Raw genomic sequence first — 20,067 nt, 5'->3', positions numbered from 1 at the left:
TCTTTCAGAGCTGGCAGCTTCCTTGTGGGAGAAGGAGCCGTAAGTTTGCCTTTTCAGAAAAAGGCTCTGCCTAGAGCGAGCACCGTGACATACTGAGTCTCTGGGAAAGCAGAGATCCCCAGTGCTGTTTTGCCTGTGGATAGGCTGCAGATGGATACTGAAGACCTGCATTAGCTTTCAGGTCTGGCACCTTCCTTGTGGGAGAAGGAGCCAGACGTTTGCCTTTTCAGAAAAAGCTTCTGTCGAGAGCGAGCACCGTGACATGCTGGGTCTCTTGGAAAGCAGAGATCCCCAGTGCTGTTGCGGCTAAAGGTAGGCTGCAGAGGGATAGTGAAGACCTCCAAGAGCTTTCCCAGAGACTCAGCATCTCATGGTGCTCACTCTCGGCAGAAACTTTTTTTGAAAAGGCAAACGTCTGGCTCCTTCTCCCACAGGAAGGTGCGAGCCCCGAAAGCTCTTGCAGTTCTTCACTATTCCTCTGCAGCCTATCTTCAGTCACAACAGCACTGAGGATCTCTGCTTTTCCAGAGACTCAGCATGTCACGGTGCTCGTTCTCGGCAGAAACATTTTCTGAAAAGGCAAACGTCTGGTTCTTTCTCCCGCAAGAAAGATGCCCGCCCTGAAAGATCTTGCTGGTCTTCACCGTCCTCCTGCAGCCTATCCACAGGCAAAACAGCACTGGGGATCTCTGCTTTCCCAGAGACTCAGCATGTCACGGTGCTCGCTCTGTGCAGAAACTTTTTCTGAAAAGGCAAACGTCAGGCTCCTTCTCCCACAAGGAAGGTGCCAGACCTGAAAGCTAATGCAGTTCTTCACTATCCCCCTGCAGCCTATCCACAGGCACAACAGCACTGGGGATCTCTGCTTTCCCAGAGACTCAGCATGTCACGGTACTCGTTCACGGCAGAGCCTTTTTCTGAAAAGGCAAACGTCTGGCTCCTTCTTCCGCAAGGAAAGTGCCAGCCCTGAAAGATTGTGTGGTCTTCCCCGCCCCCTGCAGGCTATCCACAGGCACAACAGCACTGGGGATCCTTTAGCCGCAGCAGCACTGGGGATCTCTGCTTTCCCAGATACTCAGCATGTCACGGTGCTCGCTATCGGCAGAAACTTTTTCTAAAAAGGCAAACGTCTTGCTACATCTCCCACAAGGAAGCTGACAGCACTGAAAGCTCTTGCAGGACTTCACTATCCCTCTGCAGCCTATCTTTAGCCGCAACAGCATTGGTGATCTCTGCTTTCCCAGAGACTCAGCATGTCACGGTGCTCGCTCTGTGCAGAAACTTTTTCTGTAAAGGCAAACGTCCAGCTCCTTCTCCCACAAGGAAGGTGCCAGACCTGAAAGATCTTGCTGGTCTTCACCGTCCCCCTGCAGCCTATCCACAGGCTCAGGAGCTCTGGGGATCTCTGCTTTCCCAGAGACTCAGCATCTCATGGTGCTCGCTCTCGGCAGAAGCTTTTTCTGAAAAGGCAAACGTTCGGCTCCTTCTCCCACAAGGAAGCTGCCAGCACTGAAAGATATGGCTGGTCTGCAGTATCCCTCTGCAGCCTATCATTAGCCGGAAGAGCACTGGGGATCTCTGCTTTCCCAGAGACTCAGCATGTCACTGTGCTCGTTCTCGGCAGAAACTTTTTCTGTATAGGTGACAGTCTGGTTTCTTCTCCCACAAGGAAGGTGCCAGCCCTGAAAGCTCTTGCTTGGTTTTACCGTCCCCCTGTAGCCTATCCACAGGCACAACAGCACTGGGGATCTCTGCTTTCCCAGAAACTCAGCATGTCATGGTGCTCGTTCTCGGCAGAAACTTTTTCTGAAAAGGTAAACGTCTGGCTCCTTCTCCGACAAGGAAGATGCCAGCCCTGAAAGCTCTTCCAGGTCTTCACTATCCCTCTGCAGCCTATCTTTAGCCACAACAGCACTGGGGATCTCTGCTTTCCCAGAGACTCAGCATGTCACAGTGGTCGTTCTCGGCAGAAACTTTTTCTGAAAAGGCAAATGTCTGGCTCCTTCTCCCACAAGGAAGCTGCCAGCCCTGAAAGCTCTTGCTAGTTTTCACCGTCCCCCTGTAGACTCTCTTTAGCCACAACAGCACTGGGGATCTCTGCTTTCCCAGAGACTCAGCATGTCACGGTGCTCGTTTTCGGCAGAAACTTTTTCTGAAAAGGCAAACGTCTGGCTCCTTCTCCCACAAGGAAGCTGCCAGCCCTGAAAGCTCTTGCAGGTCTTCACCGTTCCCCTGCAGCCTATCCACAGGCACAACAGCACTTGGGTGTCTGCTTTCCCAGAGACTTAGCATCTCACGGTGCTCATTCTCGTCAGAGCCTTTCTTCGAAAAGGCTAACATCTGGCTCCTTCTCCCATAAAGAATTTGCCAGCACTGAAAGCTCTTGCTTGGTTTCACCGTCCCCTTCAGCCTATTTTCAGGCATAACATCAAGGGGCATCTCTTCTTTCCCAGAGACTCAGCATCTGACGGTGCTCATTCTTGGCAGTCATGTTATTTGTTAATCGGTCCACACTTTCGAATTCATAATCTGTGAAGTTAAAACTTTTTAAAACCATGGTTTCTTGAAAGTTTTGCCAAAACCCCTGTTATTCCTGGTGTATGGGATTTCAGTTACTGAGAAAAGGTTGGCTTTTTTAAGGTACTTTCTAGTCATCATCTTGACATAGTCCATTTGCAGACCACAGATTACAAGTCACTATTCTCAAATAAAGCTATTTGTTGAAGAAAATTGGGGAAAAATCCTAAAATGTTAGTGTGCCACAGGGGATGCCTGTGGTTACTCAATAGCACTTTGATATAGTCTTAAGGTAGGCATTTTGTTATCTATTTGTAAATATCAGGCACCATACTCTTTTGTTCCTCTGAAAGTACTAAGTGATGCAAATGTCTAATGATTGTAATGGAAAATAGGGAAATAGCATCAGGAGAGCTGCTGACACCTGTTGCATGTGATGAAACTAAGAAGTCAATTGACTTCTTGGAATGAAATATGTATGCATTTGTACTGATTTTTTTAAATTCCTCTCCAGTCACATAACAGTAAAAAAGAGATACCCTAGGGGCTTGGAGGTTCCAAGATGTTTTCATGATCAGTCACGGAAAGTTTGTTTACAAGATGATTTTCACTAGTAGAAAATAAATTATTCCTGAGACTGTTTCAGGCAGTTTGTAAGGCAAAAAGGATGCATGAATTGTCAGAAATAATAGCAAATATTATGTTCAATTTATTGTTGAAGATTTCATGTAATCTAAGCTTTTCACAAGAGTGCTTAAAATTGAGTTGTGAATTTATTTACGGCGATGTAACTCCATTGCTGTTGGCGAGCTCGTGATATCCACCCGGAGGTAGGGTAGCCGGGTCTTCTGGTGTGAACAAACAGTATTAGACCTTGTAAACCAAATGTGACCATGTTCACATCCTTGTTTGAGGTTTCACAGGCTGTCTCCTCTGATCCAACTTGTATATTCACTTACAGGCTTAGGAGATCAGCAGCTTAAAACAGTTGAGGAGGAGGTATTTGGGTTCACTGATGATGTCATGTGGTGACTATGAGCACCAAAGCTGAGCTTGTATAGGTTGTATTGAGAATTATAGGATTACTAATGACCTGTGTAACCTGTATCTGTGTACTATGTATTATTCTGGTTAGTCACAGTTAAAAATAATAGTGATAATAATAAGAATATTTTCACAGAAGCCCTTACAAGGAAAATGGAGTGCTTATGTTGTTAAAGGTTGGCTTGTAGTGTAATGTAAAGCATAAAATGGAATAATGACTCTTTTCTGTGCATATATTACCAGGCAAATACCTAGAAGGCAAATTTTTTTTTGCAAGCTGAATAACAATATTGGAAAGAAAGCAAGGACTTAAACAGTAGCTTGTCTACTTTCTGATTGAGGCTTATGTCCATTAGAGATCTAAGATGTGAAAGATCTTTTCTGTCAAAGTAATGGAGACAAAACCCACTAACTACTAAGATGCGGGTTTTTTAAAGAAAGCTAGGAGATATTAGAAAGAAACCAAACAAAACCCAGTAGAAGGTATTTTCTAGGCTGTCATGTTTCTAACAGAGAGCTTTCTCATAAACGTCTTCAACTCATCTATGTTTCGTAAAGGATTATGAGGATGCCTCAGGAAAGAGTCCTGCATAGATGTTAATGCTGTAAGAACTTGCTCTGTTTTAACCATTCAGCAGGTTAGTTTGCATTTTTATAGTCCTTATAATTCACAGCTGTTAAACACTAATTCTAACCTGACTCATTCACAGACGTAGGTGAGAAAACTGAGGAGGGTTAAAAGTTTCATGACATTCTAAGAACTCAAATGGTTGTGAAGCATAATTAGCTCTAAGAAATGGCAGAGATTATCAATCTGTCTGAAGCATCTAATTAAGGCAATGTTGATTGATATCTTCTTTTTGAAGATGTAACATCTGCATTTTCTGTGCATAAATATTATCTACATTGTGCAGCACTTTGATTATATACAGCAGCAGAAATGTACAAGTTCAGAAAACTTTTTACCTGTTTGTTAGTATATTAAATCAGTGTGACTCACTTGGTGTTAGAAGAGGTAGTTCTAAGTATGGAAAATAAAATCAGAGTTTGCTTTATACTTGGGATTAAATATGGCTTATACCCCCTGGGAAGATAATAATAATAACTCTGAAGAGGGTAATCATGACTCTTGAAGAGAACAAGGATTGGTGTGTAGAGGTCTCTCTTCAACTGTTCCCTAGGCAGTGGGTAGTGCCATTATCTCCTACTGCTGAGCTAAAATGTAGCTTTACTGTGGTTTTGGGCCAATTACTAGCTGATTGAGCTTGTCTGCGTAGCAAATAAGAGTAGCAATTAAGTCAGATTACACAGGCTTCTGGTTAGGTTGCACAAAGTTTCTCCCTAGAACCTGGGTTGCTAACTTGAGCCATAGCTTCTTTACTACTACCATTAATTTTGCTAGCTACTTACAGAAAGAGAATAATTGCCTGTCCTGTCACTTGGATGTAGTAAAAAGAGATTTCAAGTGACATTTAACTGACAAGGGAGATAAGTAAAATTTCTCAAACACTAGAAGTGGCTCTACTGTTTGAGCGTGTAAGTTTTACTGGTCTCTTGGACCAATAATTTTCGAAACCACATATAAGAAGCAATGCCTGTGTATTCAAATTTTAATGCAATCACACATCACAGAGATCATACAAATTGAATATGAAAAAAATTAGAGCAATTACAAAGATCTGTACTAGCTTTCTCTGAGATTGCAACACATTAAATAAACTTACTACTCATGAAAGAACGAAATGCCTATTCAAAAGCTAGACTGCTTTTAAAGCAATGACTGTTTGATAAAAATCTTTAATAGTTTTAGGACCAGAGCCCATTTTTTCCTTAATAGGAATGCCTTACCAACGAATGTTAAGAGTCATGGTCTTTCTGGTCATGTGGTTGGAGGGTTTTTTTCTTTATCATCATGCATCTCTAGTTGGGTGGAGGGTGTCCAATACCCTTATTGCTTATTAGCCTGACAGTGAAGACATTCTCCTGTGCAGTGAGGGTTTGGACATCACGAGCATTGATTCTCATTCTTCCCATCCCTATGCATCTGCTCAGATCAGTAGGTTTTTTATGATATTTACCCCGAAGGCAAGACTTTTCTTCATCCTTCAAGGATTTAAAATCTAAGGGTTAATATAGATTCTTCTATTATTAAAAATGTATCTTGGTGTTGGGTGGCAAAGTACATTCTCTTTAAAAAGTAAGCTGTTCAAATGATTCACATTACTTACAGCATAAAAGCATGTGCATGTGCAGTTGCCACATCGCTAGTGACCAGTGTAACTTATATTCCTCTGAATCCTTTATAAAAATTCTAGGTGGCTCAACTTGAGATTTGTTTAGATATTATTTTACAGGATTAAACCTATTGAATTATTAGACATGTGAGTTCCCTTGTCTGCGTAGAACTAATTAATGAAAAATTAGTTTCTGCTGATTTGAGTTTTTTTTTCTCCAGCCATCCTCAAAGGCACCTCCCTTCTTACTTATGTTATGATTTTATCAGTCAACTAAATGGTCATGACTATGAGATCACTAAGGATCACCACTGGTAGTCCTTTTACTAATCAAATTAAGTAAAGTTTTCTGGAATTCAGACATTCGGAGGTAACCCAAATTGATTACTCTAGTAGAGACTCTGGCAGTAAGAAAGGAGGGGAGTGGGTGGAAATAACTGCAGTGATTTGGCTGCCAGCTCACTGGGGAAGCTTCCCCTTCACTAAAAGGTCTCCCTCTGAAAATGGTGCAGCTTTTATAGAGAATGTGTTTTCTCAGAATTGTTTATACAGAGTTATGTGAACAAGTTCAATTATTGCTAATGGAAGCTGTATTCCCACATGCTGACCTGGAAGATTACCTGTTGTATAGAGAGTCTATCTGAAAAGGCACTTTGAGGGATATGAAGTAGAAGTCAGACAGTGAAGTAAACTTAATTGGGGTACAATGAAGTCTACTATTTACTTTCTTTGATTGCTAGAGATGAAATTATCTAAATTCACTTAATTAGTTGTGAAAGGCTAAGGTCGTTACAGGATAATTTGAGATTTAACCACTTCTTTTTAGTCTGGGAACTTGGCCATATCACTCAACATGGCCTATATATTTACATAGCTAAGTTAGCTGTTGAACTTAGCTATAACATTTGGTTTTCTCATAATGGTTGTAATTGGCAGTAGATTTAAAAGGGGAAGGTGTTTCATTTACCGTCATGCAAGAACTCTTAATTGGATATTAGTTTGTATTTTGTCTTTGCATATATGAACAAAATATGGTAACTCCTTCCCAACTGTTCTGTTTTGGTTTACAATATTTTGCAAATGTGAAATTTAAAGAGCCATTTCTTCATCCAGTGGACTTGGTATAACTGCACTGTTTGAAAGAGGTCTTGGGGGGTGGGTTTTGAGGGAGAGTTGTTTGGTGGTTTTGTTTTGTTTTGTTTTTTTTTCCTTTTAGCTTACATCAATTAAGAATCAGTTTCTTGATTCAAACCTTCTACCAACAAATATAACTGGTAGAAATTTGTTTCAGATCATGCCTGTCTGTACCTTAGGAGATAATGACTTGCTGTTGATCAAAATGCTTTTGAAGGATTCTTCAAAGATCTGTAGTGCATACTTTTTGTTACTTTCTTTTACTTACTAGAAAATAGTACTGTAATGTACAGTGGATGGGAGAAGAGTCAGTCTCAACAATCTTTGAATGATTTTTTTCCCACACATCTGCAATAATCCCCTGTAGAATTAATAAAATATGAATATAAAAATATGAGAGAGTGTGTGTGTACACGTACATAGATAGGTAGATGGCTGTATTTATTTACAAAATAGGAAAGGAAAAAATCTTGTGAAACCAGTTAGGGTTTTCTTTTGCTCTCTTCCCCCAGAAGAAGCTTCCACTTTCCTTGACTCCTGATAAAATGACTAGATGAATCCTGTTTTGAAGATGTAGGTATCCAAAAGTGGTGTTGGCAAGCTCTACTTATCTTGGAGGATTTCAGGATAGTTTGATATTTATCCATTGACTCTTAATCTGTCAGCAGTTCAGGACTATTACAATGGTCCTTGGGGACAGACCTGTAGAGGACCCGTTAGAAACAGGAATTTATTGCAAACTTCCTGTTTCCAGTACACTTTTGATATGATCAGTCACTGCTGGACATACAGTTAAACACTGCTAGAGATTTTGTCAGCTGACAGTTCCTGTATCAGGAATATTTACTGTCCAGGAAAGTGGCATAATGGAGTTTTCTATATATTCGGGAGTTCTTGTATTATTGCTACATGCATCTAAAAGGAGTTGACAGTTATTTTCTTGTCTTGGAGAGTAAAATAAGAGCTAAAAAGTACTGCAGGTGATGAATACAGTATCCTTGATACTGAAACAATTCAAAACCAAATGCTTGAAATTTTGCTCCCTTTATCTCCTGTCACCCTTCACAAACAGAAAAACACGTTCACTTTGAAAGTGTTCAGACAAATGAAAATTGTATTTAACAGAGGCAGAGGAGAAAAACGACAAATGACAGATAGGGGACTTGTACTTTATGGCTATTATGTCCTTCATTTGGTGGAAGTTGAGTGACTAAGAAGTTATGCATTTCTATATACTGTACTTGAAAAGCTCTTTTTTTTCCTGAGACCCTTTATTCTGAATGTGTAGTGTCTTGAAGCTTGCTGGCTCATCAGCCACATATGGTATAAAACATATCTTTGTCTGGGCAGAACTGTTATTGCAAATAGTTCTGTTTTTCTTTTTTTTAAAAACCTTTCTGGAAAGGAAGTTTAATAAATCCCTCTTTCTGCAGGTGGATGTGAGAATTGCTCAAGATTCCACCCCCAGCTCTTCCTTCACATCTAAGATGACACATCCACCTCTACCTTTTCTTTGCACCACTTTCCTTTCCCCCAAATTCCTGCACCACAGCAATCAGACATGCTTATCTTTTGAGCAACCAGCTACCCTTAAATTATGAATTTTTTTTTATTTTATGGAAACTTGTGTATGTGGAAATCTCAAAGTACTGTACTGACAGAACCTAGTTAAACAGCACCATGCCTCATAGTGGTTTTTACAAGATTAAAATATAGATTTATGTCACATCATTTACTGCAGAAGTATGGACACGCTGGTATGGGTCTTAGCAGTAACTCAGCTGCAGACAGTGGCACTTGGTCATTTAAGGGGGCAGAATGTAATTACTGGACTTGAAAATTGGCCTGGACACCTAGTTAACTCTGAATCTTTCAGGAGAAGTGTCAGAAAATCATGAATGAATACAAACAGCCATGACTTCTGATTCTGATAGTTCTTCACTCCTGCCAAATAACTTTATTAAAAAAAAAAAGTTTTCAGAAATGGATTTTGGTTCACATTATTATAAATAAGTTATATTTCTGTTGCTTTAGCAGGTGAAGGAATTACATCTTTTTTTCCTTCTCTGAGTTTTCTGAGTGTGTTTGTATGACTTGAATTCTTAAGTTTGGAAACAAGCTGTAATTTTTTCCCCTGACAGGGCTGATCTTTTCTGACATTGAAGTGAAATGTATAGGTGGTTGTACTCTTAATTATACTAGTAAGCAATCTGACTTGGGGTTTTTTTTGGGGGGGTGGGTGGGGCTAGGGAGGGGGGTTGTAGTAGGAATTTTTTCAAATTGACTGTTTTCACCTCTCTATATTTTTATTTGTTCCTTCAGCTCTCTATTTTTTTCTCTCTATCCATTTTAATTTACAGAGCTTCATATTTATCTGATTACCTGAAAATGCACACATGGATTGATTTTCAAGTTCATCAGTTATCATTTGTATCAACATTTTAACAACAAAAATCAGGTGTTTTCTTAGCTATTTCTCTGTGCGCTTGTTTTTAAAAAATTAAAAATATAAACTTACATTAGTACCCAAACCTATGTAGACCAATTATGTCAGATGTGTACAGTGCATGAAGAGTTTCAGATAGGGAAAAAATATTTGCAACCTTTGATAGCCAAGCGGTATGAAACACTGAACTGAGGTTAGGAATGGGCCTACCCCATTTATATTAACCCTCTATTTATGCAGAATTCCATTACAGTTAATTGGATTTTACATTCACATGACATCATGGAGCTAGGGTTTTTGAAAGGGAGTATGTTAAAAAAATGCATTTGTAAATAGGTGCTCTATTCTAAGAAGTCTTGACAGAATCCTGCTGTAAAGCATTTAGCAGAGTTTACAGCACTAATAATTTTCTCCCCTTCTAGGTAACGGAAAAACTGTTTCTGCAGTACAGTTGCAGTTCTGCAAATGTGTAGCATTGCCTTTCTGCTTCTTTGACTTGCTTGGAAAATTGTTATCCAAATTGCATTTACAGTTCTTATATCATTACTGCACTGATGCCATGGGGAATTCTGTGCATGGCATGAGCGGGAAAGAAAATATTGTCCATGAACAGGACAACTGTAACTGAAGTAATGGAAGCTCTTGCTGCAATAGGTAGTAATTGTACAGGAGACTTTTTATGTTCAAGCTTATTGATACAGCTTTTCCTTTCTTTAGACTATCAACAGGCGTATGGATATTCTTTCTGCCATATTTTCATTGTAGGATTTCAAAGAAAGGAAAAAAATGTTAATAGCGCTTTTGATCACTAAAGTGTAGTCAAAGATCTAAGAAAGAGGACTGGAAGTGCAGCCCTGGAAAGTGCAGCTTTCAAGTTGCACAACAGTCATTTATTGCCCAATAGCACTTATGTCCTATAACCTCTCCATAAATGTATCTTCCAAAAAGTATTTTGTTTTCTTGCTACCATTAATCTATTGGAACTTAAATCTCCTAAGGTATAGAAAACTTCAAAACAAACCTAAAACGTTCCCTTACCAGCAGACTCATTTCTTCAAGTTCTTATGTTTGTTCCTATAAGCCTACAGATTTACAGGCGGCAAACCTCTCTAATACATACTTAATACATACTCTCATTCCTCTGATCATCCTTCTAGCCTGTTCCCCCTTATTAACTAATTTGGGTAAATTAAATGGTTTTACTAAACATTTTGAAATGTTCACAAGAAAATGTTCTATTTGATGGCTAAGAATGAACAGACCTATCTTCCAAAGACCTCAGCTGCCAATATGGAAGAACAAGAGGTTTTAGTTCTGCCAAGGTATGGTTATCTTCCATCTTGTTGCAAGTAAAACCCTTTGATTTTCCATTCCTGGGACTAGTATGTGTGCTGGTGTATGTTCTTAGCAATTATATAAACTCTCTGTCTTCTTACTAATTAATTAATGTGAGTGCTTTACATGTTTTCTATAATGCCTTATCAGAATAAATACTAAAACTCACTTAAAAATACTAACAATGAATAGAATAAAGGCATATTTTATGTGTGGAGGAATGCAAAGCATTAAATAAGGAAACCCAGAATATTCTTGGATTGTTAGAATCTACTACCTTAATAAAAGTCAAATGAGTTAAACTTCGCCAGCTACAACTTTTTCTTTTGCAATTTGATAACCGGTGCTTTTTTTCCTTCTTCATTTTGTATCTTCTTTCTCTCAGCTTCTTTCATCCACTCAAGAACAAGATGGCTGTGAGTTTCCCACTACAAATAGGGACAGAAATACCAAAGGAGTCTTTTTGATGAACACCTCCCAAAGATCCTATTCTGTACAGATGAAAGCTGAGTGAAAACAGAAAGTGAGAGCTCATGGAGAAGTTCTTAGAGAACAGCTGCAAAGTCCTGAATTAGGATAGAACTGAAACACTTTTAAAATCCAGAACAGCCCGTAGCTTTGGCATGAGGGTGTTGAACATCCAGACACATTCTGTGACTTTCTTTGCATCCACAGAGAATGCTTTCTAATCAGTATCATTATATAAGGGGTTTTCCAAGTGAGCCTAGATAGTAGGTAGGGTGATCTTGTTGAATCACCTGAGTGCAAATCTACCAGAGGTTACCAGTTTTGTAATAGAAGCAGTGAACTGGAACATGTGCTGGTATCTCCACTGGAGTAAAAACCTATTAGCTGAAACTGTAGGTCTGGCTATAAACTTTGGACTTCTGCCATCTTCCAGACAGGAGGTCCTGAACATAAAATCACCATGCTGTTGACTACATTATAGCTTCTGGACACATGTAGAGATACCCCTATTTTATCCCAGGGCTGGAAATCCTGTCCTTGGCAGTCTACCTTGCAAGCCCATGGAACTATGCTAATTTCAATGAATCAGTACATTTCTAACATAAATATTTTTTCCTAAATAAATAAAATTAGAGCTGTCCATTTTATTTCTTTATTTCTTTAATACCTGGGATTGCCCTACTGTGATTCACTTTTGTGTTACTGCCTAAAGACTTCTTTAAACCAAGGCCTTTTTATTCCTTGCTGTTCACTGTGAAATTTTTACTTTTTCACAGTTTTAAGCATTTAGAAACTCCGGAGAGAAGAATACAAAACTAAATGGGTACAGAGTCTCCGAGTATGTCATGAATAGCTTCATGATACAAATTCCCTAATGGGTGAGGGTAAAGGGTACATAAAATTTTACTGAGGCAAGCCTTCATTACTCAGGGAACTATGAAATCTTACTTGCTACTGTTGTGTTGTAGTGAGGATGCTTTTATACCTTGTGGCTTTCCAGTTTGCTTGGGTAGGCTCTAAAGCATGTAATCTATTAATATATTAAAAATTATGAATTATGCATGGAAGTTCATTACAATAAGATGAAAGAACTCTCTACTCTTTTTTTTTTCATTAAGGTGCAATCAAAGCTTAAACCTTTTCAGTGCTTCAGTGTCATTTAAAGCTGAAATAAGTCCCATTTGTCAAAGAAGTCACAATGTCGACGACTCTGGGGAAATGTAATATTTTGCCATGATTGCTAATCTTTGTTTGGCAGCTTATAGCTGTCTCTGACAAAAGTATTCCAGTAGCCTTTCTGCATAACAAGCGGCACAAAGCCTTCGCACTGAAGTGCCAATCAGCTCATTGCTCTTGGGCCTGCATAATTTTGAATGGAAAGTGGAGGAATTTATTTTATGTATTTGTTATTTTAATCTGAACTGAAATAATGAACAATACATGGCCTGTTTGAATGTGATGAACCAACCTTTAAAATTTCTACAAGTGTCAAATACTGGAAAGGGTTGCTTTTTTTCTCCATTTATCCAGGGAAATAAACCTTATTGCCATATTTTCAGGTATGTACCATAGTGGTTTTTTTAAATTGAAATTTCATGCTTTTGTTTATTTTTGATTGCCATGAATATTTTGGGGGTTGAAGAGGGAAGAATGCTTGTTAATGGTACTTCAGATAAAACTCACAAGGATATAGTAATGTTATTGGATTTTTCAAAAAACACCAGTTTTCCTTCTCAGCTCATATGCATTACTTCAGTTACATCTTTAATCCACATTCTTCTGTCAAATATATCACTTTCACGTTATCTTCAATTTAGCAACAGGAGATATGAAAAATGAAGAGAGTTTGTCTTCACCCTTACCTGCTTTAAAAAAATGCGTTAGAACTTTTAATGGCACTTGTTGGCCCTGTCATACTTAAATTGAAGAATTGTCAAAAAGAAAATAAAAATGACTGTCCAGGGAAATGCCATGTGATATCATTAAATTTAGGAAATAAAAATGCAAGCACTTTTACTTGCTTGTTTAAAGTGTCCTTTGACTCTATATCCAATGTAATTCAAGTGTATTTTATGGTTTGCCCTGTGAAGACCACTGTTGCTTGTAGAGAAGGACAAGAGTTTGCATTGTAATATAAAGTTCATTAGAAGTATGACTGTCTTGGAAATAGTTTTCTGATGGAAATATATGCTTTTGATTATGGCAACTAACAGAATCAAAGCAAATATTTTGTCACTTTCTGAATTTTCAACTCTTTGAGTAAAAAAATACTGATAATTAAATGGTAGCAAAGAAGAGAAATAAAATGTAACATACCTTAAACAAAATTTAAGTTCTACAGAAGAGATCCATGTTGATTGCTGACTTTCTTCAAATACTTGCTGCTACAGCTTATGTTATATGTTTCCAGTACCTGCGGGTGTTTAACAGGCAAAGCAACCTTATAGCTAGTGTAACAAATCTCATTGTAGGCTGCATAGGAAGGGAAGTTTTCTGGTTTTATTTTTTATTTTAAACAGAATTGGGTTTATTCACTCATACCTATTCTTGTACAGGATTGCAGGCACATTTTCTCATGCTTTCATACTCACTTCTTCATGCTTACAAGTAAAGCAGGGTTTGTCGAAGTGGTCTGGGCAGGATTACCTGTGATAGCAGAGGACAAGGGTCATCAACTATGAAGGATCTCATCATGTCTCATAGGCTGTTTTCATTTAGCCACCATGTGGTTGTTTTTTCAATGTGCCTTTTGTGCCTTCAAGTAGCTGACAGTGATGGTGATCTTTTTTACCTTTTCATCCTGTCCCACTTCTGTGAATGTCATTAGGGAATTCTGCTGATCTTCTCATAGGCATGGTTTCCTTTTCTGGGTGTAGTCTGTCTCTTGTTTTCCTGTTCTGAGCATCTTTAAATTGTATGTAGATATGTGCCACGATGTCTGATGACCTGATGATTTCAGTGCCATTGACTCCTCCTATTTCTTATTCATGTCATTTTGTCTAGTGCTGTCATTCCCATGTTCCTGGTTATGCATAATTCATGTAATTCATAAAGTTTTTTCTCACAACTAGCTGCAAACAAATACGTTTTGCTGCTTAGAAAATCTAGATGTGAAAAATATTGACTTCATTGATCTCAGTATAGCTGTTCTCATGCTAACTAATCTGGACTTTGTAATCACATGGAATGATTTGCTATGCGGCTTGTTTATATGTTTTGAGACAGGTGCACCATGGGATGTATATGAGAGCAAAGATCAGCGAATTTCAATCTTTTGTCTGTGGTGGCGGGGGACAAAAAAGGATGCCTCTCAAAGCCTTTGTGGTTCGCTTTATTTCATGCAGCAGTTTCACATATAGCTATCCATGGCCTAAAAGCTGCTGCTGATACTAACTTATTCTTTCTAGGTTGCAGGCTCTATCAAAGATTGCTGTACAGGAATTCAAAGACTGTCTAGAGACTGATAGTTCATTTTGCACAAAATGTTTAGTCATAAACACATTACTTTATTGCGGTGGGTAGTAACCCACAAAATCATGATATTTTGTCAGGCAGGTTTCATGTAGGATCACTTATCTTTACACAAACAGAATGAAAATCGTCATTATTAAATAGTTTGTGTTCATTGGCAGGATTCAAAACCATTTCAGTGCTGACAAAGGAAAAATTTGTCAGAGAGCTAGAACTGAATGCCCGTTGGTGGCTGCAGCCCATTGGAGGTGCTCCTTGGTATGTCATGAGTAGAAGAGGCTAAGGAGTACAAGTCTATTGTGGTTATGCTAATGTTGGATAATATTCATCAGCTGTGGAAGTTCATCTAGTAGCATTTAGCATCTACTCCACATAAACCAGTATGAACACTGCACAATCCTAGCAGCATTATGGCTGTCTGTCCATTAAGGACCAAAGGTTCAGTGTCAGTGGGCCAGAGGAGTTGTGGGTCTGCTAGGACCTTTTCATGCTTTCTAAAATGATGGGAAACATGAGAAAAAATGGTAGAATGATCTTCAAAGATGCCCAATGACTGAATATAAGCTAGTCACCATCTCTTATGACTTTCAAATGGTAAATAGGCAGCAATAGAATGGCAACATGGGAAAAAGTAGAAGCCACTCAAACAGAAACATTTTCCAAGATTAAGTGACCTACAACATTAGCAGCAATTTAACTCACACTGAGTAATGCTTTACATTTTGCATCAGGATGTTTATGTTTATCATGTATCTGCCTGTCTAATCATCTTTATAGCTACCAAATCTGGCTTATCCATCTTTGCTGTGGCATTACCATGTGCGTAAATGGGGAATCAGAACAATTTGGGTTGTTCTGGAAGCATACAAAAATCACACCAATAGTAAGGCTAGCTAGGTGTTGAGTTTCAGAGTCTGTGGAAACTCCTGTTCATGTAGATGCACTTGAGGGCCTGAAGTGGTTAAACACAAAAGCCATTTTTATTTCCTTTTTAAACTCCTGTCTACCTGGGATAAACATTCCATGGTGCTTTTTGAACTACCTCTGACCTGTTTGGAAGAAGTGGGTATAATGTCCTTTTTATCACTGGGTCTGGTAGTGCAGCCAGACTAGTATCCCGAGTTGTAAACAGCATGAGAGAGGTGAGAGTTTCATGCCAGGGGCTTGTGTCCCTTTTTTTAAGTGCTGGGCAAGGCCCGTTGCTACCAATTGTTTCCCAAAGATAAAAAGGATGCTTTCTAACCTGCAAAGGCACTGACAAAGGTAATGACTGCTTTAGAGCCCATCCCTGCCCTCCTCAGTATGTGCAGAAGAATTGATTCCACTGCTTGCAATATTCAATGTGAATATTAATTTCAACAGAGACAAGTACAGAGTCCTTCCCCTGAGCAGGAGGAACCCCCGGCAGTGGTACAGGCTGGGGACTGAAGAACTCTGTGGAAGGCCCTGGGGCTCTGGGATGACAGCAAGCTGAGCAGAAGCCTGCAGTGTGCCTTGGCAGCAATAAAGGCCAAGAGCATCCTAGGCTCTATTAACAGCAGCACAGCCAGTACACCGAGGGAAGTAATTATCCCCCTTTACTCGTTGGACTGCATCGAGAACACATCACCCTGTTTTGGGCCACCCAATAGAAGAAATACTTTACTTAGACAAACCAGAGCCAGTTTAGCAGAAGGCAGTCAAGCTGGAGCATTTGCCCTGTGAGAAGAGGCTGAGGGAACTGCGCTTGTTCAGCCTGAGAAAGATCCAACAGTGTCCTTCCTGTACCTCCAAGGAGGTTATCAAGAACATGGAGCTGGCTTTTCACAACAGTATGTGGTGGGAAAATGAGAGGCAATGGGCTTAAACGGAAAGAAAAGAGTTTCAGGCTGGGTAGAAGAAAAGTCTTATATATGAGGAGAGGCAAGCAGTGGAGTAGGTTGTCCAGAGAGGTTTTTGCAGTCTATGCTTGGAGGATTTCAGGACTACAGTGGAGAAAGTCCTCAGAAACCTGGTCTGAGCTCAGAGCTGACCCTGCTTTGATCCAGAGGTTGGACTGTAGAACTGGAGTCCTTTCTAATCTGAGTTATCCCAGAATCCTTCCAAAACATCCAGTGAATAAATCCCCTTGCTTATCCAGTCCTGGCCAGTTTTGTGCAATTCCACAGGAGAATTATTTCCATTTCTGTCATTTTAACTTACATGTTAAACTAATGGAATGTTCCAATATGGATAAACTTCTATTATTCTGCCAACTCTTATGTTACCCCTTCTATTAAGTAGCAAAAATGAAGGGAAATTAGACCATTTACACCACTGCCTCAGCACATACTACCATGGTGAAATAGGAGTGGGTCTGTAGAGAAAGCAAGTGGTGTTGAGGATCTGACATCATTCTGTCAGGGGTTTTGATTTGCACCAGCTTTAGTGTAGCCTATGGACTGAATGTCCTCAGTGGTTTTGGCATGTTAGATGATCTTCTGGTACAGTTTCATCTGAAAGGAATACAGTTTGTGTGCTCAGAGACTGCGCTGCAATGTGAACAGAAATGTTGGAAGTGGGGATGATCAGGTGGTTTCTTTCAAAAGTACATTCCTGACCTGAACTAAAATGCTGATATGGATGTACTCGTAGTTATGTTTTGAAAATTCACTTCAGCAGATAATAAAATAGATTAATGATAATACTTCATAAATACCTTGTCAGAAACTGACATTTCAGATACAAAACAATCAGGTAATATTATATTGTACTGGGAACGTTAATATGCAAGTGTTTAGATGTCCTAGTAGATTATATTAGCACTGCAATCTTAAGAGGTACAGCAGTAACTTCTTAAAGGAGCACAGTCCAATAGTTACTACAAAGCACAAGCCTATTTCTTGCATCCTTGCTCTGGATTCCCAGCATAAGTAAAAAAATCAGAGCTCTTAGGATTTACGCTGGCTTCTGCCAGCATAAGCCTTGGTGCAAACTATGTATTGCAGCAAGCTGGCTCTGAAGATAAAACCTGGGATGGATGACATTCCTTTGCTGTGGATAAAGATGGCCTCAATGGATTACCTTTACTCCTCAAAGTTAAATTCCTTTGGACAGTAAAGAATTGCATCGGTTACTAGCACTTTTCTGAGCCATTGTAGTGAATATCCGTCATTCCTACTGGTGAGTTACACTTTTAACTAAGTATATATAGCTGAGAAGGTCAAACGCTGTTGCAAGTGCTATGCCCAGCTGTGTTAATAGAAATCCCTCCCACATACATCAAAGGTCAGGACACGAGATACAAACCTTTTTCTGGGACCTGATGAGGAATAACAAATATTTCTGGTACAAAAAGGAGGTAATCAATGTGGTGAATGCCACACAATACCATGCTAAGCCTGTACGTTTGTATCCGATTAAAATATTTTAAAAGGAATTCCCTTTCCAGAATGAAGCCTCCTTTCATTCAGTAGGTGTAACAATTGTCAAAGAAACCCAAATGAAAAGCCATTCCTAATCCTTGTAGAGCAATTATACCTTAGTTTTAAATGATCAATGCAAATTTCTCTGTTGCCATTTAGTTTTAATCAGAGCACAGTCATATAAAAAATGTTAATCAGAATGCAGATTTCTACTCAACCTTGCTTAGAAGGAGAAACACATCAATAAAAATAGTGGCATGGCTAAATGAACAGGTTGATGGAAAAAACCATTATCATTTATTTGAATGATGAGTATTCCTGTTCTGAAAGCATCTTTGCTGAAGGCAAAGCTTTTAATATATTTAAATTTACCTTCCAAGGACAGAAGAAAGCTATTCTCTGGAGAAAATGAAGCTGTCTGAAATATATTTAGGTATGATGAAATAAACGTAATGGACCTATTTCAGCATGTTAGGGCTTCTGATGGTGTGCATCTATTCTGAGATGCTTTACTTCAGAGCAGTGAAAGTATTGATGACATGATGTGAAGCAGCACAGGCTTCTGATTTCAGTGGATTTATATTAGCTAAAGATCAGGCCCAGATGGTAGCACACTGTGAATATCTTTAAGAAACATGATACTGGAAGAGACTAAGAGGTCAACAGTCTAGGAAGCTACATTTCATTTGTATGATGAACACGGTTGCTACCCTGTGAGCCTGTGGCTTTACCTTACACCTGGCTTAAGGTGGTGCTTCCCCCTTTTCTTGTTTGTGTACCCCTTTGGCACCTCTGTTTTGCTGACAGAGCTGCCTGGGGTATGAATCAAGTCTGGGGACAAATTCTCTTGAAAATTAAGAAGGAAATGGTAGGCTTTTTGATTATTTTCTTTTTCCTTAGCTGGATCAGTTCTTGATCTGACATTTGCAATATAGCTGCACAGTGACTCTAGTGCTCTACTCCAGTGGGAGAGCCTGCTGTGACGCAAAGTGGTGGGAGGAAGGGATGGGTGCTGGGGCATGGCAGTGCCTCAGACCAGTAAATACACTAAACCCTTGCTAGTGTTGAACCTCACCTTGAGACGTTTGTGATTTCTTCCTCCCCTCACCAATATTTTAACAAATAATTGCTTCTATTAGTGGCAAACACAGTTTGGTGTTTTACCAAGGCTCTTTAAGCGGTACCAGGTCCTGAAGCACTTACCCAGGGAAAATGACCTTTGAGGAAATTCTGCTTGAATCAGAATGGTTCTGGCATGTCTGACATGTATTCCACTGATGTGTCAACCATAAATTAATTGTTCAGGAAGTTGATAGCACTGGGGGTTGTGTGGTTTTAGTTTTAGCTAATTAGCCTCTTTCTTAAGTCACGCAACTATATATTTCAATTCAGCTCTTCAGAATATTTATGTTTCAGTTATCTGAGAAACACCATTGATTCAAAAGGTGCTGGGAGTACAGGTGTGTGCCTGAGAGAAGGAATATGAGTTTGTACTGTTAGCTAGCTTTATCGTGACTTCTGTCACAAGGATGACTCTCTTGTGTTTTCCCTGTCTCTTGTGGCTCATGGTCTTGGAGCTCCTAAATAATTCAAAGTTATGTGCTGAAACTGCCTTTCCATTAAAGCACTGGGGCAAACAACATAATTGATTTTAAGCTTGTTACATTTCTGAGCAGAGCTACATGACCTGGTTGCCTGCCAGAGCGTGAGATTGGGTCTGATTACTGGAGAAATCTTTTCCTGTTCTGTGAACTCAGAAGGAAACCTTGAAAAGCTTTCATGTACCTGATAGCAGGGAGACAGTGCTATTGGCTTTGCAGGCAAGAGTCAGCTCTTCCTATGCACAGAGCAATGTCAGATAGAGGCATTAATGTTAATATTATTAACATAATTGTTAATGTAATTTCTGTTCCTGGAAGTCCCATCTTCTGGCACCACAGAACTAAATGTCTCTTTCCTTAACTGTGGGGTATATATATAAACCCATATAATGTAGAGAGTGCTGGATAAATCCCAGTGTATACTTCTTTGTAAT

This window comes from Accipiter gentilis, chromosome 21 (assembly GCF_929443795.1).
Source record: "Accipiter gentilis chromosome 21, bAccGen1.1, whole genome shotgun sequence".
Classification (NCBI taxonomy): domain Eukaryota; kingdom Metazoa; phylum Chordata; class Aves; order Accipitriformes; family Accipitridae; genus Astur; species Astur gentilis.
The sequence above is the reverse complement of the archived record's forward strand: the minus strand, read 5'-3'. Positions refer to the sequence as shown.